We start from the raw sequence: 27337 nt of genomic DNA, 5'->3' as shown, positions 1-27337 counted from the left end.
ACTACAAGCACCAACCGTTTTCCATATGCCTGCAGTAAAATCTATTTGCCTACCAGAAATAAAGTACAAATCTTTTTTTTTTTCTATTGGAGGTTCCCAGCTTATACTAACACAAAAGAGTGGAATGTACTGTGTGTGTAGGTCTCTGGGTGTTAGTATGCATTGCAGACACTGGCCTACAATAACAGCTAATAATCAAATCGATATCCAAGCTTAGCACAATCTGCAAAAATTGATTTTACAAACACATCGGCAATTTCTGTTTGTCCTGTTGTTTATTAGTCATTACTGGGATAATGCTGGGATAAGTAATGCCATTTTATGATCTGTCACACATTTATTTAATTTTGGGGGTTATTCTTTTTTGTCTAACATCAGAAAAATTTGTTGTCAATTACATCAATCCAAGAAAATCCTTTTTTTTGACCAGCACTCCAAAACCCAAGATATTCAGTTTACTCTCCCTTTTATTAACCATAAAAAGGCAAAATGGCTGCTAGTTTGTTGAACTATTGTTGAAAGCTTAAATTCAAAGTAAACTTGTAGGTTTGAACAATAATGTGTCCAAGAGAAAATAGCATGCAAATATTTAGAAATAAAATTAAACAAACAAACAAAGCAAAAAACAAACAAACAAGTGAAATGCAGACACTGTAGCAACTACAAAGAGGAAACCAGTGAAAACCAGTGACATCACGCCACCATAATATACGTACTATTCCTTAAATAATGAACACCCATTTGTACCAGGTGAATTTTATCCATTTAAAATTTAGACAATCCACAGCAGAAAAACAGCCAATAAATATCAAAATGAGGATTGATTTCAAACGCATAAATCAGAAGATGAGCGAGCACTTTGCCAGATGCTTACTTTTGATTTCCATGTACTGATAAAATCATCACTTCTACCAAAAGCTAAGCTGAGAGTCAGGGAAGTATCAGCCAAGCGTAGGCTTTACATGGTCACACAATCATGACAACAGGGCCATGTTCAGCCCTGACAAAATGTTATTTAAATGGAAATTGTACTGTGTTGAACACACCCTTGTGTTACACAAGTGTCGCTTGCTGTGGCAGCTGAATCCCTTAAGTGCTTTGCTGTTTTAAAACAGATGTTATATATTCATCACATATCAATCAATAAAAAGAAGGCATAAGAGAGATTAGAACCAAAACGTTGCTTTTTGATAAACCTTATAGTTAGGGCTGCAGGACTACACGTGCTGTACTGAGCACTTTTCCACTCACCTCTTTTCATTCCCCACATGTTTATATACCACTGAAGCATGTCATTACATTTTTGTCTTCTCTCGCCTTTAGTCTGTGCTTTGTCCTGTCTCCCTATGCCGTCTTTCTTCTTTTCTCTTTCTCCTCACCCCCAACTTTTCGGTTCTGCCAGAGGTTTCTTCCTGTTAAAAGGTTTTTTTTTTCTTCCCACCTTTCCAAAGTGCTTGCTGATGGGTCGGGTCACTTATTGTTTTCTTCGGTCTTTACCTTAGACACAGTAAAGAGGAGAATGCTATGCTGATTGCTGCACTGATATGGTAGCAGCTTTTGGTGGATGTAGTGTGATGGCGTGGGGCAGCATCTCGGTCACTAGCACAGCAAGGCTTGTCATCATTGGAGGCAATCTCAATGCGGTGAGACAACAAGATGAGATTCTGCAACCTGTGGCCATCCCATGTCTCCATAGCCTGGCACCAAGATGACAACACTCACCCCCACAGAGCAGGTTTTAAGAGAGACTACCTCCAGAATGTGGGAGTGGAGAGGATGGAATAGCATGCCCACAGTCCTGGTTGAAGATGAGGGTTGAAGAATGAGATGCCATCCCACGTTGTTAAATTAATAAATTTAAAAATTTTTTTGTTTCATCAGACTCCAATCATCCAATCCAATAAAAGACACCGAGCAAGAGTTAATAGCAGAATAAGCTGTTTGACACCAGCGGAGAAGATTTGAGATGTTTTTCATGCGCAAAACCCACATACTCAACTCTGCTGCTCAACCTACAAATACCTCCTTACAAATGTGGCACCATTTAACTACAAACAAACAGTCTTTCCAACAGTACAAGATTTATTTCCAAGACGGATTGTTTCAACAAAGAAATCATCGACCAAACACAAATTTCCTTACTTTGTTTGCTAAGTTTATATTTTTTTCCTTGGGTGAGAACTTTAAGTCACAAGCAGTGTTCTGAGCTGCAGAAGGAAAATTAACTCCAGCGTATAACAAAGCAGTATAGAAGTCAGGGGTTGGTGGTGGGGTCTCTGCTGGTTATCATGACCTTTAAATGTAATCCTGACATTAATGTCTATTGGGCTTGTTCTCTACAGCTATTCTAGTGAGTAACACGGTGACACAACATTACCTACATTAAAGGCTCATTGCACTTTAGCTCCTTCAATAGAAGAGCCTTTTGTTAATAATACACATACATCCAGTCAAGTCTGCAACAATGTGTGCAGTTGTCTAGCAAAAGCCGTGGAGCCATGATGGCAGGCTCTGCGGCGGCAGGCGTGTGGTGATTTGTGTGCTAAATTAAATTTTATGTGTAATACAACCATGAATATCCAGAGCATTATTTAACATATTCAGTCTGTGCATCTGGATTACCTTCCCCTGTTCCTAAACAAACATTTTTTTTAAATACTGACTTTTTTTTATTGAAGACCTGCAATACTAACTTCCACAAATTAGCCTTAGCTGTGGTTTGTAATAACTAGCAACTGTTAACATGTTAAGATACTAAGTTTCGTAGTATCGTAACTGTACTTGTGAGCATGCTGGCAGCTATAAGCTAAAAGCACTACTGCCCCTAGTGGCTCACAGAGCTGTTTCTGTGGCTGTCTATAAGCTAGAAGAAGGATAACAGGCTTTACTGCTGCAAAAGTATGATTAAGTGTAACAGTTTAGTTAACAGGAAGAACTGAATCCTTTCAATTAAAATCTCCCATATGAAGAATAAATATGAAAAGTACACATATATTATATAAATATAAAAAGTAAATAGTTATAATATAGTCTAATCTTAAACATAGTAACTTCCACATTTTCTCATGCAACATAATTAGGCGAATTAATCTAGTAAACATTGTGTTATATGGGTAAAAACCTCAAAGTGTCCACTAAGATCAATAAATCTTAGTATGGAAGTTTGATAAGACAACAAAAACCATATTTTTATCTCCATATTTGTTTCTACCATGTATTTATCAGCTTCTTTCAGATCACACTGTAAAAATCAGTCATTTTCATTGCGCAAGGTCGACCAAAGATCCTCGACCGCTGAAATGCTTCAGTTGAAATCCATGGCTCCACTGAGGCGAGAGATATCTTGACAGCGCTCTACAACAAGCCCTCCATCCATCCACCACTACTTCTTAATCCTGTCTGTAAGCTCATCGCAGTGGGGTGTCCTGACCACTTATGCCACCCATACTCTTAACCCCTGCCTTGAAGCGTACGCCGATTTAGAGCATGAATCATCAGTGTAGGATTGTTTAAAGTGAGTCATGTCAGTCGAGGGATGCCCGCTGCGTTTTTCAAAGAATGTGTTGGCGGAAATATTTCACAATCTACGTGGTGGTTTGGACAATACTGGAGGACACATTCCTGTGAGGGCGATGACCCAAAGATAAATTTATCATGCCCAATTTCACTTTCATCTCAAGATGGTAGCGGGAATACCACGTTGAAGAATACTGATGGTTGCTTTATTCAATATAACTCAATGCTTGAAATTTGATTATATCTGACATATTTTTGACCCAATTGTGCAGTCTCGGATCAAATCTCCTGCTCCTTTTTCTGTGATTGTTAAAGCTTTGTATGCTATGCACTGTATACACTGCATGAGCATAAATCAAACAGCATCTACTGTCATAAACGGCAAATCCTAGTGAGAGCTGGAAGATGCTGGGAGTTGAGCTGCTGTAATAATTGTTTGCAAAGTTAGTTGATATGGAGTTTGTTGATTCACTAGTCCACCCAGTCAGTTTTAGATATTGCCTATCTATTCATTGCATCAGCCTCCTCTCTTTCTCATCTTTCTCAGCCATCTTTCCAGCTTGTTTATCTGTGAGCAGGAGCAAAGGACATTACTCAGCCCTCAGATGCACAAACAGATCTGATTAAAACAGCTTCCATGCTTTTCACTTTCATCCCCATATTTAGTTGTTTAACATCACCCACAGTGTATTCAGATGGAGATATGGTGAAATAATTTCATTAGCTCCTGCTGTTACATTTGTGCAACTCACACTGCAATTCAGATTGAGGGCGAAATGAGGAGGAATGGAGAGACTCTTTGCTCCCCTCCCCTCTCTCAATCTCTCATCATGCTGCAGCTCCTCCCTCCACCTTGCCCCTCTCCAGATTCCCTGCTTTTCTCCGTCTCTCTCTTTCTCTGTCTCTATCCCTCCTTCGTTCTCCTCCAATCTTTCAGCCTAGCTGAGACTTACACAGGATACACCCTCCCTACGTGTTTGTATGTGTGCGATTCCCCATGTGAACTGCATGTGTCAGTGTGTGCAGACATGTGGCTTCGCAGCTGACGGCAAGGACTCGTGAAGTGCTCAAGACTTGGATATCAGATCCTTCTCCTTATGCATATTTACCACATTTTTAACATCTCTCCAGAATCTTTCCATTAAAGAATCTCATCTTTCCTCCTCTTGAGGCAGCATCTCGATGGAATCTTCAACCCTTTCCCCAGTATACTGGATTTAATGAGCAGCCACTGTGGAATGAAACAAGTAATTTTTGGATTTTCTTCATTAGAGCTCTGGTAAGGAGATCTGTCTCCCTCTCTCCCACTTACTCTCTTTCCACATATTTGTCTCCTTTCCTTGCACTTCATACCTTATTTACTTTTCACAACATATTGACAGGTGCAGGCAGCAGAGATTATGGAATGGGGTGCAGTTAAATGATGCAGAGAAAGCTATTGAGGGCATGGAGAGGAGGTGAAATGTAAATAGGCTAGCTGGGTAGTATGAGCAGGCGTAGAAAAAGAAGCAGGGAACAAAAATGTGTGCCGACACCAGCAGTGTTGTTCGTGCTGTTAGAGGCTTGGGGGGGAAAATGCTCCACTTGATACTTACTATTGATCTGCTGTTATTTTCAGAACCAGACAAGTTCGCATGGTCTAAACTGTGAGTGATAGCATTAGTTTTAGCCGTTCAGAAATGCTGACAGGACAATACTTTGTAATAAGAAGAAGACAGTTTGTGATTCTAAGTGTAAAAAATTCATCACATTCAGTGCACTCAAATATATTCTCACGTATGCGGCCCCTTTTTTTCTGTTTATGCAACATGTATGTCTGTTTGCTAATGAACATGTGATACAACAAGACAGGACTTGGATTCGATTCTTTGGACGTTTGCCTTCATACCTATATTCTAGTCAAGATATTCTTGGCGTGAACAATGTGTGTGTGTCCGTGTGTGCGTGTGTGTGTGCATGCATGGTGGATTTGGGGGGGGGGGGTTTGTGGCATGTTGATTTACCTGATTACCTTTATCCAATATCTAAGACTTAAAAAGTGATCAAGCATTCATTTAAATGATTCACTTGCAGATGTCCATGTATGACTTTTGTCTGTGTTGGTTGTAAATTATCTTTAGCATTACATTAAGCTAATCACAACTGGAAACCCTGTGTAAGCATCAGCAAAGCTGAGGCAGCTGTTTTGGACCCTTCTATAGGCTGGATGAGGCTCTTCTTTTTTAATCTTTTCACTGTTCCACTTTTACTCTTGTGTCTATAAACTCTGAACGGAGAGGAGCTATTGTTAGAAGGGAGAGGTGAGAGTAACCAAGAGAAAGCTTGTGCAGGGGAAGCTTACGTATATTGGTAGAGAAGACTGCTTGTGGAAGGTTGAAAAAGGGAGAGAATGAGAGAGAATATAGTGGTGAAAGACTGACAGGAAGCCTGAGACAATAGATGACTGAGAAGGTGTGCGGATGAGCTAATAAGCCTCAGAAAGAGCTTTTAAAGCATGGAAACCTCTTTTGAGGCTCTTTTGGCAGAGGGTCAGTTTACAGAAATATCCACACTCTCCATAGGAAAACATGTGATAGATAGGCCAAGACCTGCATCTCGCATATGCCTGCCTACATTTCCTGTAAAGGACATCAATATTTATCACATTTCCCATTTCAGAGAAGAAACCACGATAACGCCAGAGGATGGAAAAATAATAAAAGATAAATCAAATTACCCCACCTTGGGTAGACCTTCTGCTTCTGTTTCATTTATAATTCCTTTGCAGCACTTAGGCAAGGCAGGCTGTTACCGCTGCTTATTGAAAAACAGGTGCAGAACTGTGGCTCACATTTATTTGATTCTTCTGCACATCTTCTGTCATGCTGACAATGGTAATCAAAAATCATTTTTTTAAAATATATATTCAACCAGATTATTGGTGAGTATTGAAGCTGAGAAGTCTTCATGCATTACGAGTATGGATTTATGAGTTTTCAGATTGACAACAGGGATATGATTTTACTCAGTGAAGCTTTTAGGAGCGTTTTAGGGCTCATGAAAGACTGCATCCGGAACATATTCCAGGATGCATTACTGTTAAATGCTAAGCTGAAAAGTTAAAGGTTCAAAACTCTATATTTTCAAATAACATATTGATTGGTTTGTTTGGTAATTTTTAAATAGCCTCTCCCCATTTCTCTCATCCACACATACACACAAGCAGGGGATAGACTTAAATGTGGCTAGCAGGAGTCATTTTTACCTTACTTGCCTGCAGTATAAGCTTGTCATGCAGTGGATGACTTGCATCCAAGAGTGACTCATGCTGCCCAAGAAAGCTTCTCCACCCACAGCAAAGAAGTCCTGATACTGCCCATCACCAAATGAGAAATTAACAACTCATTTTTCCTCAAATTTCACGGCAGTTATTCTCAAGTCCATTATAGCAAATACCAGTTATTACTGATGTGGTTTCATGATTTACCATGATCCATGAAATGAAGTTGGCAAATTAGTTGCAGCAATTGACAGCTAATTGTGTCCGTAGTGGTGGACTAGCATCGAAAAGTTGGGGGAATTGGAGCTTCTCATCCAAGTGTACTCTCTAGCTAGACCAAATTTCCCACGTGTGGGACTAATAAAGGTTATCTTATCTTATCTTATCTTATTTAGCACTTCTGCTACATGAAAAGGTGGTTAGAGCTGTTTTGAACGCTAAATACTAACTGCATTTTGTGTGTAAATATAAAACTCTCAAAATAATAATCAAAACTAAATGCAGTCAGTCATATTTTCAGTCAGACACTTTTACTCATGACCTAAAGCCATACAATATCCAGGCCTGTTAGATAAACATTAGTAACCAATAATCACACATTTTTACAACAAAGAAATGAGTGGTAGCTTAATAAGACTTTTGCACACTGCTGTAAATCATTATCTTTAATAACCATCCAGTAAAAAACAACCTTTACAGTTTGTTTGTACCAGTGAATGACCAGCAAACAAACCCAATGAACTCCTAACAGACTAAAACAGATTTTAGGTGTATATTCCAAGTCTTGCCTGTTTGATTGTGACTAATCAAAACACCAGTTTTTCTATAAAAAAAAGAAAAATGTATTTAACTTGTCTAACATAATAATCTTATCTACTCTTAATTTTATCAGTGCAGGCATATTTCAGTGTATTCATAGTGGTATACATCTGATATGAGTTAGACATTAAAATGTAAAGCTACCAGCCATAGATACCTGATTTTGGGAATAATAACACAGGTACAGTAATCATAAAAGCTGCTATTATTTTTGAAAAATGAGACTAACTGTGTTTTCTCTGCTGAGCTCGTAGAGAAAACACAACACTGAAATCTGCAGGGTTTCTTACTGCTGTTATTTGATGTTAAAGTCATTTATCTATTATAATGAGTTCTGATGAGTTGTAATGAGTCCTACCCTCAACACTACCTTCCCCCATGACAGTCTTTTTTGCACTGTAGTTGACATAGATACGGAAATATGATATCAGCCTTCATTTCTTAAATAAATCTTTAATCTTTACTTTCGTTTTACTATTGTTTTGTCGATAGTATTTGTCTCCACTCTTCTTGATGTGCTCACATGAGTCTATAAATGTAGTTCACAGCAGCTTGATGTTAAGGATATTACTCAGCAATTGTCCAGGAAGGATGAATGCACACTAACCCTTCTCTTCCCCTTCTAAGTTTTCTTTGGCTTGCTGAGTGAATATAAATCTTTTAAACTGGAAATCGTATAAATATTTCAGAAACTCCTTTCTATTTTCTATATTTTGTTCCATCACTAAGCCAACATTTGATCCTTGTTTGTTACAGTTTTGGCACATGATTCACCAATCCCTGACCTCACTTCCTTCTCCGTTGACCCCCTTTAAAAAAAGAAAGAAAGAGAAATAATACTTGAGATATACTGCACATATGGAAAAGTAACTCAGTTGTAAATCACTTGTAAGGTTTGGCATTTTTGTTTTTGTTGATGATGACTTAAGATATTGATTATGACTCTGCATTAATAGCCCTGTCCCTTCATTCATCCAACTGATATAGAGCAATGCCTAGACCATTACATCACTACAGATTGGGTTTTTTTCCCCCCATCCCTGTCACATGCTGAACATTTTGGAATTTACAACCATGAATGCATTGAAACAATATTGCATTAGAGTCATCTGAAATTTAATTTGCCTCAATATAGCTTCATGTCAGCATTGCCACATTTAACTGGCCTTTACGACTCAGACATGTGGGCTACATAAGCACACAAACACAAGGTCAGGCTTGCAACGATGTATGTGTGGGGGGCTACATAGATACATCATTAATTTAAATTGCGAGAAAACAGTTAGAGTATTTCTAACAGTTGTTTTTATTTTAATTTGGAGGTAACAGAAATATATATTTGCATAGACTTCATCAGCCAGTGTTTGTCAGGGGAAGATATAGACAAGCTTTTTTTCTTCATACTTGTAGGTGGGAATGATATAGATGATGTGTCTCTCTGTCTTATCAGTATTAGTATTTTGTGGCTGTGTCATTTTGGCGGGGTTTTTTTGCATTATGTGGGGCAGATTATGTTACATTAATAAGTGTGTCCCTCTCCTGATATTGCAACTCACCAAGTGCACTGTATATTAGGGCTGGGCCATATCATAGCGTTCACGGTAATACCGGTATAATGTTGGGCAACGATAAGAAAATGAAATATCGTGATTGAATATGGGTAAAATGCGCATGCGCAGTGCCTTTGTTTTCATATGCATATGGCAGAAAAAGCATGACGGCAACGCAGAATGAGAAGGGCGAAAGCGGATCGTTGAATGAAACAGATGAACCAGAATTGGTTTGTAAAAATGCTGCAACTTCAGTGGTGTGGAACTGGTTTAGCTTTCGTCCGTCAGATACACAACAAAGCACTATTTTTGGTAGAGCATGCTAGTGGGCCGTCGTTATTACCGTGTTTTTTGGAAAATACGGCACATTTAAAATCAATCCTTTGATTTTTCTGAAAATCGACAGAATCCCGTGTACCTTATGTATGAATTCTGGTTGTGTTCACTGACCTCAAAACAATTTTATGTCGTACACGGCGCTCGAAAATCTGTCAAATGTTTCAGTACGACTTTGCTAAGCTACGAAGCCGCACCGCTTGATGGATTGTCGGAGCATTACGGCTATCGTAGGCAGGAGCCTCGCGGAGTGATACGTACGGTGCTTCAACATAATATTACCGTATTGTGTGTGTATAACCTCTTTTTAAGTTTTGTGGATATTATACATGGTTATGCTGAGGATATGTCGGACAATTTCCACTGAAATGCCTTTTGGTTAAACTGTCAGCAAGGAATTTGCATTTGCACTGTTACATTTTTATATAACTTTTATGCACTTAAAAAAACAGCTGCTTGTTTAAGTGAAAATACATTGATGTTTTTTTTTGCTGCTGTTTTTGCACTAATAAAGTTGTGGAGTTGTAAAGTATTTTGTCTAGTGTCAATTATATCGTCAGTTATATCGTTATCGCAAATTTTCAAATGTATATTGTGATAAATATTTCTGGTCGTATTGCCCTGCTCTACTGTATATTATCAGTTTAATTAAAGTTTGGCTAAAGAAATCATTACATCTTAGACTGAATTTTCATTTGGCATGATTTAGGAACTGCATGACATGATCATCAAATTTAATCTACTTCTGAAGAATCTAATTTCACCTCTTGAAAGAAGCCTGGCCTCCATTAAAACAAGAAAAAAAGCCATGTACAATGTAATTACTGTGACACAACACATTGCTGAATTTGCTGGTAATAATATATTTTCTCCTGTACTGTATATATACCCAGAAAATGGAAGCGGATGAGTCAACACTGCCTGTGTTCACGATGGAAAACGGAAGCATTAGCTTTCTTCTTTCTATGTCACATATTCGAATGAAACTGCTTCCAGGAGAATGTTACTCAAAGCGGAGATATGAATGCATTTGGGGAGATATACCTATGGAAAAATACAGATTTTTGTACATGAATGCTTTGACTGATATATTTTCAGAGGTATAGCTTTAAATCACCTTTGATTTTTAGCTAAATATTAAGCATTTACTTTCATCATTTAGGGCAAACAACACTTGTTTAACTTCAGTAGAGTGTCTCTGATTCCTGGACCACATAGCAAAACACCTACAAAATTTGGGAGGAGGTTAGGTTTGACAAATACTACATGTCCATCTACTGTAGATGCTCCCGGCATTTTGCAAAGGATGTAACTGCAGGGATTGTGTAGGACTGAAATGTTCACTGAATGCTCAAATTAAGTAGAAAGGCACCATATGAGTATTTAAAATTTACACTGTTATGTTGTATCATTGAAAAGGCCATTATATTCATTGTCTTTTCCTCTAGGAACACAAATAACTGCGAAAAACAAGCAATTTTACCAGACTGGAGTTAACTTGTTGCTCAGCTGAAACTGTATACTGAAAGAGTGGCATAGTTTGCCTTAGTCAAATAGTAGAAAAATTAAATAGTTGCCAAGTAACAGATTTTCTCTTAATTTAATTTCATATTTTCTTTCCTGTGGTGCTTGGCTTAGCCCAGCATCAATTTGCATTTGTCAAAAAAGCATGGGACCAAACATCAGAATCAATTTCTGAGACCAGTTTATGCACGATCTCTGACATGCATTTGAGCATAGAGATTTCCACACCTGTTAGGCAATACAATGTGCAACATGATCCAGTCTTAATATGTGGAATATTTTTCTGTCACCACAGGTATTTATTTCAGACAACTGTCATCCATCATCTTTGAAGAAAGATTCCTGCATCATTTCCTCCTCCCAAGCATACTGAAGTCTGCATGCACTATAATCAACATCAGCTGAGAGTGAAAACATAGGCTAAATCAAACTGGCAATATTTGCAATCATCGTGGATGATGCACACAGTTTTATTTTTGGATCAGTGCCTAAGAAAAAATGTATGTATACATGCAAAATGTGAAAGTCAGTGTTTTACCTAATCGTTTCTAACTTTCAAGACCACAGTATCGTGGAACATAAATAGTAGTGCTGAGCAGGGGTAGAATGACATTTAGAAGATAAGGACTACCCTTGCTTGTTTTTCACATTCAGTATAAGGAGGGACCAACAAATTCATGTAGTTAACTTGATGACATTTTGTTATATATGGTACATGTATATTTTCACTTTCACAGCCAAATTGTTACCATTCACCTGAGCAAGTGGAATGTTTCAGACTGAAACAAAAAATTGTTTTATTTTAAAAGATTTCAAGAAAAACAAGTGTCCAAACTTGGGTTTTCTTTGTTTTTATTCCAAGACCATTCTGTGTCGTGTTGCATTTTGGCCAGTGCTTTACACTCATTTTCTTTTGGTCATTACCACAATCAGTATTATCATTTATCATATTAAAAGCATCATCTATGAGATATTTTAGTATTTATCATTAAAAACTGCTTAGGTTTCAATAAAAAGACAGTCAACATTCCTTGTGAATTTTAATTTTGTGAGTCAAGGGGGTCGCCCATAGGTAAAGCATGTCAAACCCTCAACCTCTGGGCAACCACTTTCAAATGCAAGGTGATTGCAGAGGTTGGGTGATGGGGGACAACCTGTCTCCAAACAGTCACAGTCCAACTAAGACTGACTGCAGTCACTTGTTGACAAACTGACAAAGGTTTGCAGATGATTACCTTTTAATGTCAATTTCTGTGTCCATAGACAACAAAGATTTGTAAATTTTTTTCCAGTTTATCTTACTCATTCCCATATCATAAATAGACTGCATATAATTGAAAACAGACTGCTAGTCCCCCTGATTGTGATTTTATTAGTGTCTTGATGAACCAAAGTCCCTTTGAGCTGACTGTAGGAAACAAGGCAACAAGATTGCAAGTCATTTGTACTACCAATAACTGTGTTTAAAATGGCAGTATATCTCACTTTCCATGGTTACAAATTATTCATGCCAATGTTTTATCCTTAAACTGATCTCAATAAATAGTTTTGGACAAATTTCAAGTGCCTAAAGCCTCGATACACCAGTGGTCTACCCACACTGGCATTTCCACTAACAGTGCCTGATTATATCTCTATTCAGGACTGTGTTGGTGTTTAAAGACGTGCTTATTTAACAGCTTCATCTCTCCGCTATTAGTTTCTCTGCACCTGTTGGGTGCACCTGGTGGATGTTTTACACCTTCATGAATGTGATTAGTACATGGACTTTATTGGTATCACTTAATTTTAGTCATTGCATAACTCATGACCACCTGAGTCTAATTGTCTATAATAAAACAAAAACACCTGTGTCCAACATACTTGGAAAGAAATTTAGGTTTATCAGTTCTTTGCAGTCCAACTTATCTGTCTTCATCTTGCAGCAAGGTAGGTTTTAATTGTATGGTACCGTGGGATAGTTCAGCAGTGTATATTAAATGTATCACATTCGTATGATAATAATTTAACATACCAGACACCATATAAGAAACTGCAATTGACACTTTCTGGCCAAGAGTCTAGTCTTTTGGCTGTGATTTCATAGCAGAGTTTCTTTTTCCTTTGGAGGAAGCTCCAGAGATTTTTTCCTGATAGTTTATACAGTCTGTAGTTGGTTCTCACCAGCTTCAAATTAGGCTATATATATGCAGTTTGCAGTTGGTGAACAGCATCTAAAAGTATTTCTAAGGTATTTCATGAACAGTCTTGTTTACAATGGGCACATATTGGTGCATATGTACATATGTCACAGAAGACTTAAAGCAGTTTCTTTTTTTGTAACATGCAGTGTGCTAAATGTGCATATGCATGTGCTGAAAGCATGTCTGGTTGCACATGTTAGTAGTTTGCATTTGCAAATCGGTGCCATCATTACCTGGGACCACTGATCTATATATGATGGCATTAACATTAGGGCTGCCACGATTTGTCGACTAGTCACGATTACGTCGACTATCAAAATCGTCGACGACTGATTTAATAGTCGACGTGTCGTTTGAAGCTTTGTAAGATCGCAAAAGACGCAGGAATAATAGCAGGATTTAAGAGTGTAATAACGGACTGAAACAGAAGATGGCAGCACTGCATGTACAAGGATGCCAGCTGCCGTTAAACCCCGAAGAAGAAGAAGCAGCTGTGTCCCAGAATTCATAGCGCGGCCCAGCTTAGTTTCCAACAATGGCGGTAGCTAGTTAGTTTTAATATTACTCTTATTATTCTTTCTGGGTCACAAAATAAACGTTTAACATATTTTCAGGCGAGAATGTAGCTGTGTAAACCTCAAATATCGGCTCAGTTTATCAGGACACCACATATTTTCAAAAGCGCTCCGACGTTTTCGGAGACGTCTGTTACCCACTAGCTCAGGGGTGCTCAATCCCAGTCCTCGAGAGCTACTGTCCTGCAGCTTTTAGATGCATCCCTACTCCAACACAGCTGAATCAAATGTTTGATTACCTCTTCAGCATGCCATCAAGTTTGGAAAAGGCCTGATAACAAGCCATTCATTTGATTCAGCTGTGTCGGAACAAGGATGCATCTAAAAGCTGCAGGACAGTAGCTCTCGAGGACTGGGATTGAGCACCCCTGCACTAGCTCGATAGCTAGCCGGGGGCTAGGTCACTAGCGCCGTGAGAACACCGGACTCCCGGCAAATTGTTTTCAAACCCACCGCCGTCTTTTGCGACTCAGGTTAAATATATATGAGTCACTTAGATAAATTAAAAATGTTGTTGTTTGGCTTTTTTTTTTTTTTTTTTTTTTTAGTATTTTATTTGTTCCTGAGTAAATCAGTTTGTCTGAGATTAAAGTTATAGTTTTTACACAGCTGAATAAACGTCAAGCAGACAGCTGATTATCAGAAGTGTGAGATGCTGGAGAATATACTCCGGTGTCCTGTTATATTTTAGATAGCAAGGAGTTTATTAAACTTCACCGAAACAATCTGCAAATTTCATTAAAATTGAATAAACTATCATCTTGTCTTTATTTTTAGTTAGCACCTTAAAAGCTTAAAGCTGTAAGCTAATGATAGTTATATAAGAGCAGATGCTGCTGGTGCAATAAGCTGTAGTTTTACGTCCAGTGGATGATGATCTGATTAGTCGACTAATCGCATAAATAATCGGTGACTAGTCGACTATCAAAATAATCGTTTGTGGCAGCCCTAATTAACATGCACTTTACTACTCATTATCTTCTTCAGCAAGTAGTAAACGTTGTCAGCAGTTGCCAAAAGAAGATTTAGTTAGAGGGGAGGCGCAGGCAGTGGAAGGGAGTGTGTATTTCAGTCTTCCGATATAATGACATTAAATGGAGCAGGCTCAGGTGAGCTTGATTGATTGATTGATTGATTGAATCTTTATTTTGAACATGTTGAAAAAGTATAAAAAAAATAGAATTAAAAGAGACAAATGAACAAAGCAAACAAAAGGAAAACGAGCAACCACAACTCCAAATAACGTCCATGTTCAAAAAGGAGCAGGAAGAAGCATAAGCTTATTTAATCCCACCCCTTTTCCACTATCTAGTATCAATAGACTACAGAAATACCTCCTTGCAATTACATTATATGTTATGTGTAATTTATTTATTTTTTTTTAAATATATACACATATATGTTTCTATCTATCCATACATACGTATATACACACATACGCACATATACACATTTTCAATAACCCCATTAACACCTCAAGGATACACAGCCTACAATTATATATATATATCCATACCAACAAACCCGTGCATGCGCACACACATGAAAATATTAGACAAGAACACCCTATCAAATCTCTACCTTTTCCCTGTACCCTGTAAAAACCATATCCTTAAACCGCTTTTTAAACTGCGCCATGCTTGGACATTGCTTCATATCTTTACTTAGTCTGTTCCACAGCTTCACTCCACACACAGAGATGCAAAAACTTTTTAATGTTGTACGGATACGAGGATGTTTTAAATTTAATTCCCCCCTCAAATTGTATCCCCGTTCCCTTTTAGAAAACATTTTTAGAATATTGTCAGGAAGCAGGTTATTTATTGCTTTATATATAATTTGTGCTGTGAGAAAATGAACCAGATCTGTGAATTTTAGAATTTTTGATTTTAAGAATAGTGGATTTGTATGATCTCTGTAACCAGTTTTATGGATTATCCTTATGGCCCTTTTTTGTAATATAAAGATTGATGATAGCGAACATTTGTAAGTATTGCCCCAAACCTCTGCACAGTAATTCAAATACGGTGCAATCAGGGAACAATAGAGAATGTGGAGTGATTTGTGGTCCAGAATGTGTTTTACTTTACTCAAGATTGAGACACTTCTTGAAATTTTGTTATGTATATGATTTATATGAGACTTCCAGTTTAATTTATCATCTATAATCACACCAAGAAACTTATGTTCAAGTACTCTTTCAATTTCCACACCATCTACATGAATCTGCACTTGTGCATTTCTAAGGGAATTCCCAAATAAGATAATTTTAGTTTTACTTAGATTTAGCGATAGTTTGTTCCTGTTAAACCATTTTTTAATTTTGCACATTTCTGAAGTAATTGTATCCAGCAGCTCCTTTAGATTCCCCCCAGAACAAAAAATATTTGTGTCATCTGCAAATAATACTAATTTTAATATATCAGATGCCTTACAAATATCATTTATATAAATAATAAATAATTTTGGACCCAGTACAGAGCCTTGTGGAACACCACAAGCAATGTCCAAGCATGATGAGGAATGGACACCCAGCTTCACAAATTGTTTCCGGTCACTTAAATAATTTTTCACCCATTGCAGTACAACCCCCCTAATCCCATACCGTTCCAGTTTATTAATTAATATGTCATGATTGATTGTGTCGAATGCTTTCTTGAGATCCAGAAATACTCCAGCTGCATACTGTTTCTGATCTATAGCATTCGTAATCTCCTCAATTGATTCGATTAATGCCAGAGATGTTGATCTTTTTGATCTGAATCCATATTGACTGTCAGAGAGTAATTTATATTTATCTAAGAATTTGTCTAATCGTTTATTAAACAGGTTTTCTAGGATTTTGGAGAATTGTGGTAGTAAAGAAACAGGCCTGTAATTTGTGAAGTGGCGTCTATCCCCGGTTTTATACAGCGGCACAACTTTAGCTATTTTCATTTTGTTTGGCACTTTTCCCGTCTGAAATGATAAGTTGCAAATATATGTTAGAGGTCCTACAATTCCTTCAATGACCTTCTTGACGATTTTCATGTCAATATCATTACAATCAGTAGATGTTTTATATTTACACATGTGTACAATGTCAATTATTTCTTTTTCCTCCACTGATGTGAGGAACATTGAGTTAGGGTTCCTATCAATCAGGTTTTCACTACAGTCTACTGATGGCAGTGACTCAGGAATTTGTTCTGCCAGTTTTGGTCCAATATTTACAAAATAATGATTAAAGCTGTTGACCTTATCAGCAGTGTTTTCCATAATATTGCCATTATCGATAAAGTATTGTGGATAACTTTGTTGTCCAGAATTATTTTTAATGATACCGTTTAAAACATCCCATATTCCTTTCATATTATGTTTATTGTTGTTCAATATTTTACTATAATACTCCTTTCTACATACACGTATAATATTGGTCAACTTATTTTTGTATTTTTTATATTTATTTTCAGCATCTTTTGTTCTTTGTTTTAGGTATTCCCTATAGAGTGTATTTTTCTTTTTACATGCATTTTGTAAACCCTTAGTGAGCCATGGTCTATCTGAATATTTGTGCTTTCTGTTGTATTTTATTGTTGGACAGTTTTTATCGTACAACTCCATGAATATTCTTAAAAATATGCCATATGCAATATCAATATCAGCTTCTTTGTACACATTGTCCCAGTCCTGATTTAATAGATCGTTCTTAAATGCAGTCATAGTTTCTTCTGTCCTTACACGTCTGTATCTCAGTTGTTCTTCATGCTGATTTTTCTTATAATTAGTGTCATAAACTGCAAAAACTGGTAGGTGATCACTGATGTCATTAATTAATAATCCACTCACAATGTTGTTTTCCATATTGTTAGTGAAAATATTGTCAAGTAAGGTGGCACAATGTGGTGTAATTCTGCTAGGCCTGGTTATTTTAGGATGTAAACTCAAACTGTACATAGTGTTTAGGAATTCGTCGCTCATTTTATGCTTTTTTGGATTCAACAGGTCAATATTAAAATCACCACAGATAAACATAACTTTTTGATTTGTTTTAGAGAATATTTCCTCTATGAAGTCATTAAATACTTGAATACTAGAGCCAGGTGTTCTATATATACAGCTAATTATTACATTTTTTTCTTTTTCCTTATAAATTTCAATTGTTATACATTCTAGTAAATTATCAATTACAGTTGTCATACTTTCTACCACCTTGTAGTTTAGGTTTTTATCCACATACACAGCTACTCCCCCTCCACTCTTGTTCCTTCTATTTACAAAATTCACTTCATATCCCTCCAGTCCAAAGTCCATTCCTTTCTCCGCATTGATCCATGTTTCAGAAATGGCAATAATTCCAAATGGATTTGTCAACTCACACATTCAAGCTAAATTGGAAAGGACCATCACAGCAGTGGGATAAGTGCCACTGGTGAACAAGTAGAGATCTAACAGTGAAGGGGGTTTGAGAGTATTATTACTGACAGAACTCCATGTTGTTTCAGAAAAACATTATTCTGTAGACTGTGAAAGAATAACAAATACATACACAGGTGGTCTTCTTTAAAAGAAAAAGAATAATAACTGTGAAGGTTGTGTTTTTCATTTTAAAAGTTACCATTACAGGTCAGCAGACCTAATTCCCTGACGGGCGATGGACTAAGCACATTAAAAAATGCATTCCCCTCAAAAACACTTTCGCTCATCACATTTTGAACAAAATAACATTCTGTCGTCGTCCTTTGGTGTTCCATCTTATTACCATATTTACCCTTTTAACATAACATAGGGGTTTAAATCCTGTCCTGGATCACTGCTTTAGAGGTTTTGACTTTTCATTCTCGCTGTTTACATAGGCTTATGGGCAGTAAGTAATAGTTTCCCTTTTCACAATGTTAATTTCCTGTGAGAAGTTAGACAAGTTTTGTGCAAAAGGGGGCTCACTCTGTTAAAATGGAACAGCAAGAGGTCCTGACCAAGTCTCAGTGTAGGATGATTACACTATGATCAAGGCTCACGCCACAAGCCTAGGTGAATCACTGGTAATGAGTAGTTACCAGTGATATATAAGCCACTTTCAACTGCTTTCTTGACCAAGAGGTCACCACAACAGGCAGTTCCACATGTTTGATCTGTCAGAGTTTTACACCAGTTGTCCATCCTGGCACAACCGTAAAGGGGGATTTGTATCTCAGGCTGGAATCAAACCATCAGCATTCCACTTGCTAAGCAAATGTGCTAACCGCTACACTGCCTAATAATAATAATAATAATAATAATAATAATAACAATAAAAATAACAGCAAAACCTGAGTTGAATTGATTTTGTTAAACAAAATTAATGTAGAAGAATGGCCACAGTATATTGGTATTCTATAAGGCTTACCTACCCAGCTCTTGTGGAGCAGGGAAATTATTTTACTGCTATTGTTAAATAATCATCATTATTACCATTGCATTAATAATATAATCTGGAGTTTATATTGCATTCAGGGGTTGAACAGTGTGTGTCTTTCAGAAAGGCTAAAAGTCACAGGCTGACAGGAAACAGGCTTGCAGAGAGTTTGCAGAAGCAGGAAGTTATTTTGAGCAGCAGGCTAAGACGAGGCTTTGACAATGTAACAGATAGCTTTAAGATGGCCTTAAGATGTTTATGATGATGTTAATTTTGTATTTCAGATGCAGTTATAACTATTGTGTACACAATGCATATCTGTGCTTATTTGAGTTGATGTTCAGGTTCTTTAAAGGTCTTAAGCTTCACTGACGTGACTGTTCAGGTGATACATGCTGAGGGAAAACTAGAACATAGAAGGAATTGCAATACATGCTTACAAAACACTTATATCAGGTCATTTTATATTAAGGTTTTAGTAGAGGTTCTTGGTTAAAACATTTATTTAGTAGAAGACATACACATAGTCTCAGTGAGCCTCTGGTCTGGTGAAAGGTCAGAAGTGCAACAGGTGAATTGAGAAAGAGCATTTGAGGACGAGACACAGACAGTTAGTAGGTGAAGAGGTGACACAAAGAGCATGTGAGGTCAACACACACACACATGAGTTAGATTTATTTAGAGGAGAGATTAGTCATGTCTCGGTAAAAGAGGAACCGTCCTTGTTGTCTCGGCAAGAAAGAGGAACAATTCACTTTAAGACAAGAACGGAAAGTACCAGCCATGAAAATAGAAGATGATCTTCTGGGTTAAAAGTCATTGTGGTGTTGATCTGATCTATGTATAAAAGGTATCTGTGACGCATGAAGGGGCGTCAGTAAATCAAACCCTGATGCTATAAAATATCTGTTTATGCTTTGAGGAAGTCGAAGACTAATTGCTGTCTGCGTACAGAGTTGTCTTCCCACACGTGTGTAGTCATTAAAATCATTGTTTGACCATGAGCTTCTGGACCATGGGTGGTTTGTACTCTCCTTCCTCAATTTTGAACCTTAACACTCTCTAAACCAGAGCCGACATTTAATTTGCAACCAAAATGAGTTAAACTTTGTGTGAAGCGGGTCATTTTACTGCTGTAATCGAGGTGCCCCCACTTTGCTCTTAATCTGACTTCCACTATATGAGAGGACACAACCGTGTGCGCGTGTGAGAGAGTGTAGAAAATTGTTTTCAATAATAAGTAATAAGAGTGGATTCTCATATAGTTATGAATGGGAATCCGAGCCAGACAACTTAAAGACAACGTGAAAGCACATTCGGAGCGACTTTCTTTCGTAATTCAAGTTCAAACACAAGCATGTGCCCGAACAAGTGTGGAGAAATCATTACAGCAGGAGCAGAAAGTGGACGAACCCCTCAAGGTGCAGAGAGAGAGAGGAGGAAGAGAGAAAGCAATAACACTGTGTCCCTTCAATGTTGTAGCTTTCAACATGGCGAAGCTACAGTGCTTGTAGCATTTATAGATGTTACCTTTCAGTGATTGGTGTGAAATAGTGCAGAATGCTGAATAATTCTCCCAGCTGGATATTAGGACTTTAATCCCTTATATGTTGGCTAAGCTTTAAGATTACTTATGTTAGTATCTTCCATCCATCCATCCATCCATCCATTCGCTTCCGCTTATCCTTTTCAGGGTCTTACCCATTCACACACACATTCACACACTGGCGATGGCAAGCTACATTGTAGCCACAGCCACCCTGGGGCGCACTGACAGAGGCGAGGCTGCCGGACACTGGCGCCACCGGGCCCTCTGACCACCACCAGTAGGCAACGGGTGAAGTGTCTTGCCCAAGGACACAACAACTGAGATTGTCCAAGCCGGGGCTCGAACCGGCAACCTTCCGATTACAAGACGAACTCCCAACTCTTGAGCCACAATCGCCCCATTGTTAGTAGCTTAAGATTATAAAATGTTGTTTTGCTTCAACTTCTTAACATTCATTGTGATATTGTACTACAATTGCACTTTCAATTTGATGCCAGAAACTGGCTGGAAAATGATTTTTAGATGTTCCTCCTGGGCATTTTTTTCCTTTTTAGTGCATCTCTACTTTCTTCTAGGTCAGGCTAATGAATCCATTTTTTCACACATCTTCACGGATCACACAGTTTCTTTCTTTTGTGTTTATTTTGTTTTATTTATTTTCATGGCTGTATTATAAATGTTGCAGTTTTTTAAAATAGAGAAAAATTCTTAGTAATTGAATTCAACAAATTCAACTGTATTTAGAGAAGTCAAGATGAATGAATCAGTCACAACATATTCTTCAACACTTCAGAGTTCTTGCTGTACATTTTGTATCTGAACTGTAAGCTAATTGTTTCTGGTCCGATCTTATCTTCTAACTGTAGCTACACACAACACACACTTCTTGCTGACAGCAGTTACATTAAAGCACAGATACGCAATCTCTTCTAAACTACTGCACTACCAGTCACAAGCTTGAACACATTCAGCCATGCTGTACTTTACGTTTTTGAGAAAATTGTCTTTTTGAAATTTCTCTGAAGTTGTTGCATACCTTTGAAACGACTTACTGCTGCATATAGTGAAGCCATACACCTCTATCAATACATATGTTTTATCACCTCAGGAAGAAGGAAAGGCAATATAACACATGCTGGCTATGCAGTCATTTAAGTGCATATTTTTCTCATACACTCACACACAAATTGTATTTACAGGGGTTTTTTTAACGTGTAAATGAGCATGATCACTTGTGTGTTTCAAATTGTTTTACTTTTGTATTCAAAATTTTGTAATTGTAATAGTAACTCGCTACAGGAAGGAAGTAGAACACGGATCAAAACCTTACAATTACTCATACTACCAATGCAACATTTAATTTTTTAAACTAGCATAATGTCATGTTAGATCAAGTTCTGGGCAAATCAGCAGTCTTTGTGCTTTAATTCTACTTCTCTCCTGCAGCATGCACATGCACAGCAATCATCTAATTACTTCAGATAATTCATTCAATAAACATTTGCTATTGATGACTGAGCAAAAAGAAAGACCTGCTGGTTCCAAATTATTCTGTGATGATTAGATACATTCAGAAGCAGCTAATCAATAATATATTTATCTCATGAATTATATCTCCTCCCTACATGAGAATATATCAGCTATATTTAGGAATAACTAGATACTGTTAGTTTTGTTTGTCCTGAAGGTTGTGTTATACGTGTTAGACTAGAAATAAATTGACAACATGCCTTTTAAATAATAAAGTACAATATTTTTCTCAATTAATACAAACTGATTTTTCTGTTTAAGATTTTTAGATATGCATTTTTTCCAAGCAAGATATCTTGTCCTGACTTACATAATAGCATGCTCTTCTAGCTCATTATAAACACCAGTGACCTCAATGTATTCTTATTTACACAAAATATCTGTGTCTGGCAGCTGCAGTGGCCCAATTTTCTGGTAAAAATCATCAAAGTTGCATCTCATCTCAAAGCTACTGCAAACAGATGGACTATCTTCTACCATAGGGAACAGGTTTAACACATCACCAGGGTTTTCCTTGGTCTTTGTAGAGTTTGCTGCTGAAGAGGATGCAGCTTTTACTACCTTCTTTAAGTGATATCTTTTATCACTTGCCTTTTTCAATGATTTTCACAAATCTGGAATAGAGGGATGGTGTTAAATTTGCACTGCAAGTCGTGTATGCACTGAACTTGAAATTATTTAATTAATCAAATCCTCCACTTGCTGCAATTTATTGTCTTTACCAAGAAAACATCCAATAGGAAGTTACTTTCAAAAGAATTTGAAAAGAACTACTGTCACAAGACTGAAAGGCTGGTACCAGAAACTGGACTCAAGTGCAGGAACCCAGAGCAGAGACAGTAGAACGTTTTTCAATGTTTATTTCAAAGTGTGGCAAAAACAATGGCAACAAAACGTTGTGAGGCCCAGTTAACGTGGCTAGGTGGACATGGATTTAGAAGAGGGGAATTGTCCCAGAGATGCAGACTGGAACATGGCAGTTAAGCAGTCACACTGAGGATTATGTGTATTAATTAATACATAACTGTTACTCACACTTTGTGAATATGTATTAACGAGTCAGGTGCTTACTCATCATTCAACAGTGCTCATGCACTATCATGCTTATGAAGGGTCATGTTCAGTAACTTTATAACAAATATTTTAGCCTTTACATCAAATAATTTTTTGCGTTACATAACAAACTTTGTTGATTGATTTCTAAATCTGTATCTAGGGGTGTTTTTATTTTTTATTTTGAAACTTATTTCCCCCCTGTAATGTAATGTCAGAATGGTTTATGTTCTAGTCAGGAACTAATCTAACTTTTTTCTTCACCATGTTATTTAATACAATTGTGAAAACAAGTTGTAGTTTTCACAGAACTCTATCCAGTCCAATGAAAAAGTAAGTACACCTCATGATTCAGTAGCCTGTAGAACCACCTTTAGCAATAATAACTTGAAGCAATCATTTTCTGTATGACTTCAGCTTTTACATTATTGCGGAGAAACTTTGGACTTCTCTTTACAACATTACTTCGAGACACTGAGGTTTGCATTTGAGGTATTTCTTTTGCATAACTCTATTAAAGTCCTGCCATAGTGTTTCAGGTGCACAGGCCCTGTGGCTGCAAAACAGTACAGAACCATCACCCACCTCTGTGCTTCACAGTTTGCTGAGGTGTTTGTGCCGATATATTGTGTTTGGCTTTAGATGTTGAATTTTTTTGCAATTCCTCCTAGTATGACAGTTTGACATTGGGTGAATTTGCTTTAAGAAATTGTGTTAACACACAACTGAGTAAGTCAAATAGGTTCTACTTACCATCCTTATTCCAATGGAAACAGTAAGAGTGAAGAGTGCAGTTTTTCACAGGATAATTGTGAAGACATGAAAACATTAGCTTTTGTTGTGCTCTTTGCTTGAGTTACTTTCCCCTGTTTGACAGTTTTGCTTGGACGTTTGTTATATCAAAAACTTATTTACAATGTTAAATGGCTTTTGTGCATTTGGTTTTTCAGGAATGAAGTTATGTGCCTTGTAGCTCTTGGAGCAAGGAGGCCAGCATTCATTCTCTCTCTCTCTCTCTCTCTCTCTCTCTCTCTCTCTTTTGTTTCTCTTTTAAAGATAACATAAATGTACTCCTGAGCTGCTAAACAGCACAGAAGTATTGCTGTTTCTGTTAAAAAGAATGAGTACAACATTTAATTTAATGGAACACTAAGCAGTGCTGTTACTTAATCTAAAATCCATCACCGATTAAAGAATTGTAATGGAGTAAGCTTTCTGTGGTCACCGTTAAAAACATATATAGAAACAAAGCTAATATAACATTGTAAACTACTGCATCTGAAATAAAAAAAACAACTTCTTTTTTATGGAATTTTATGGAATCTTTTTTTATTTTAGTTCCATCAAATGACAATTTTTGTCAAATAATTCATAGCATCTTCTGTCAGCGGCTCCCTTTAGGGGTCACCAGAGTGGATTATTTGCATCCTTCTCAGCCTATGCCTTGCATGCTCCTCTGTCACGCCAACCCTCCGAATGTCCTTCTTGACCACTTCTATGCAGCTTCTCTGGTTTTCTGAATCTGGTTTTGTTAAATGTCATTTCTGAGTATGTTTGTTCACATACAAAGGTAAATCCAAAGAGAACAAAAATCTTCAGAGCATCTCTTCTTATAAGTGGAAAATTCTTCTATTTGAGAGAAGAATACAATTTTGCCAGTGATGCTGACTTGAAGTGCTCTGCCTTTAGTGAGACACAAAACCTCCCGGTGTAAAATACAATGCAAAAACACCAATTTCAGTTCTGTAATAATTTCAGTCACTTTATCTTGTATCCACTTCAAAAGTACACCATTTTTTCCTGTCAGATTTGAACAGTCATCGGTTGTAACACCTGTCAGTTTGTCCCATTTAAGCTCCAGCTTATCTAACCATGCAGTTATCTGTGTCAAACACATCACAGTTCTTGTTCAGAGCCAAGGAGAAAAAGATTAAATAGTTTGCTTTGCTATTTAACTTACGTTCATTCTCAAAATGCCTCTTCTCAGGGCAAATTAGCATGACTGAGTCCACCAAAACCTGTATTATAAAATTCCCATTAGAGAACAGATTTGTTTGTGATTTGTTACTTTGTGGGAAAATCACAAAGCTGGTCTTGAGTGCTCCGTCCCTAGAATCACAAAACTGGTTAAAAAGTCACTGTTGCTTATCCAACACCTCCTCATCACCCTTGTTTGCTTCACCTATATGTCCATTGAAATATTCTGCAATCACCGCTCTCTACACTCAAGGACACTCTACCACTTCATCCAATTTCACAATTGCCTTTTATCTTCTAATTGGCACCTAACTTGTAGGGAATATGCACTGACAACATTAAACATCACCCTTTCAGTTTCCAGTTTTAAACTCATGATCCTGTCTGAAACTCTCCTCACCTCCACAATACTACTGATATATTCTTCCTTCAATATTTCCCCTACTCTGTTTTACTTCCTGTCTACACCATGGTAGAATAACTTTAACCCACCACCAATGCTCCTGGCCTTACTTCCCTTCAAACTGTTCTCTTGCACACACAAGACACATACAGTCTATCTTCCATCATATCCGCTAACTCTCTCCCTTTACCAGTCATAGTGCCTACATTTAAAGTCCCTATTCTCACTTCCATGTTTCAACCTTTCCTTCCTTCTCCTGATCTCCTAACACACCTTCCCTGTCTCCTTCACCTTTGACTTTGGCCAACAGTAGCACAGTTTCCACTGACACCCTGTTGGCCAACAGCTCCAGAGGCAGTCACTGCACACCTCATAGCTCGAAATAGTACTAAACAATCTGCTACCTGAAATACATGATAAGACTAAAATAGCAATAAGCGCAGTCTAGAAGTCGTGATGAATTTTCAGCCACTGGTGCTGATTTATACGTTTGATTATGTTTGTTGTTGTTGCTCCTGATTTAAAAAGTGAAGTTGGTGAAGGTCTAACACCGCATATATATTTGCATTGGTCTCATCTGTTCCACATAACCAACTACAAAGAGGCAACAGAACAAAAGCAACTTCACAGCATGAACAGGAAAGACATCAGTCCCAATTCTAGTTTCAGTCAGTTCTTACAGCATAGACACCGTGTACTCACCAATAAACTTACAGTATTGCTTCTGCTGTATCCCTAAATATAACTATCTTTGGTGGTACTGTCTGTTCCTCTCTGTGTTCCTTTGTCTTTAATGTGGAAGTGACTTATGATATCAGTTTACCTGATGTCTCAGATTTGCCGTAACTGATTAGAATTTTCAGTTGTAAATTCATTTTTAATTTTTTAAATGTATTTAAAAGGGCAGGGATAGCTCAGGAGGTAGAGTGGTTACCCCACGATCGGAAGGTCGGGGGTTCGACTCCACTGAACGGCTACCCTGAGGTACCCCTGAGCAAGGTACCGTCCCTACACACTGCTCCCCGGGTGCTGCATTGGTGGCTGCCCACTGCTTCACTGGGTGAATGGGTTAAATGCAGAGGAGTATTTCCCTACGAGGACTAACATAAACATATTATTATTATTATTAAAATGACAGGTGAATGCTTGCCATTGTGTAAAATTTTAAAACTGAGTCATTTTACAATTCATAAAAGAACCTCTTACATGTGGGTTTTGGGACCTCAGAGTTCCTTTCTCAAGGTGCAAAATAAATATTGATTAAAATATCTTTAAATCAAGCATGCAAATTGAATGACTATGTTCGCAACAGACAGTTTACTGCTAATTGTGCCAGTATTCAACAGGGGAAAAAAAGAAGCTTGTCTTATTTTTTAAACTTGACAGTTTGCAGTTATTGCAACAGGAAAAGAGTGAGACATTTCTCCACTTGTGTGAATTTGGAATCCAGGACAAAGATGTGATAACACCATATAGATTATCATCCACCTAATTCTAAATTTTCTCAATGAACTCAGAGATTAGCTGAGGACCTAAAGCACTCAAGTAATACCAGCGGCAACAACATTTTTGGCATTGGGTTCTTTTTAACGTCTTGTGGCTTCTGTGGCAGGACTTTTACAGCCTATGCAATGGGGTTCAAAGGGAAATGGTTAATGAACGGAGAGAACAGACAGGTAATGGCTTTGA

General features: G+C 37.5%; 1 protein-coding gene across 1 annotated transcript in view; it reads left to right on the top strand.

Annotated features, from left to right (window-relative positions):
- Window positions 1-4438: 4438 nt before the first annotated feature.
- lingo1a (leucine rich repeat and Ig domain containing 1a) overlaps window positions 4439-27337 on the top strand; it is a 135478-nt gene continuing 112579 nt past the window's right edge. Inside the window, exon 1 of the mRNA XM_004570283.4 lies at window positions 4439-4795. The gene's annotated coding sequence lies outside the window, so the exon portion shown is untranslated. The remainder of the gene's footprint in view (window positions 4796-27337) is intronic.

The sequence above is a fragment of the Maylandia zebra genome, linkage group LG7 (genome assembly GCF_041146795.1).
Source record: "Maylandia zebra isolate NMK-2024a linkage group LG7, Mzebra_GT3a, whole genome shotgun sequence".
Classification (NCBI taxonomy): Eukaryota; Metazoa; Chordata; class Actinopteri; order Cichliformes; family Cichlidae; genus Maylandia; species Maylandia zebra.
This window is presented reverse-complemented; position numbering and strand designations above follow the sequence as displayed.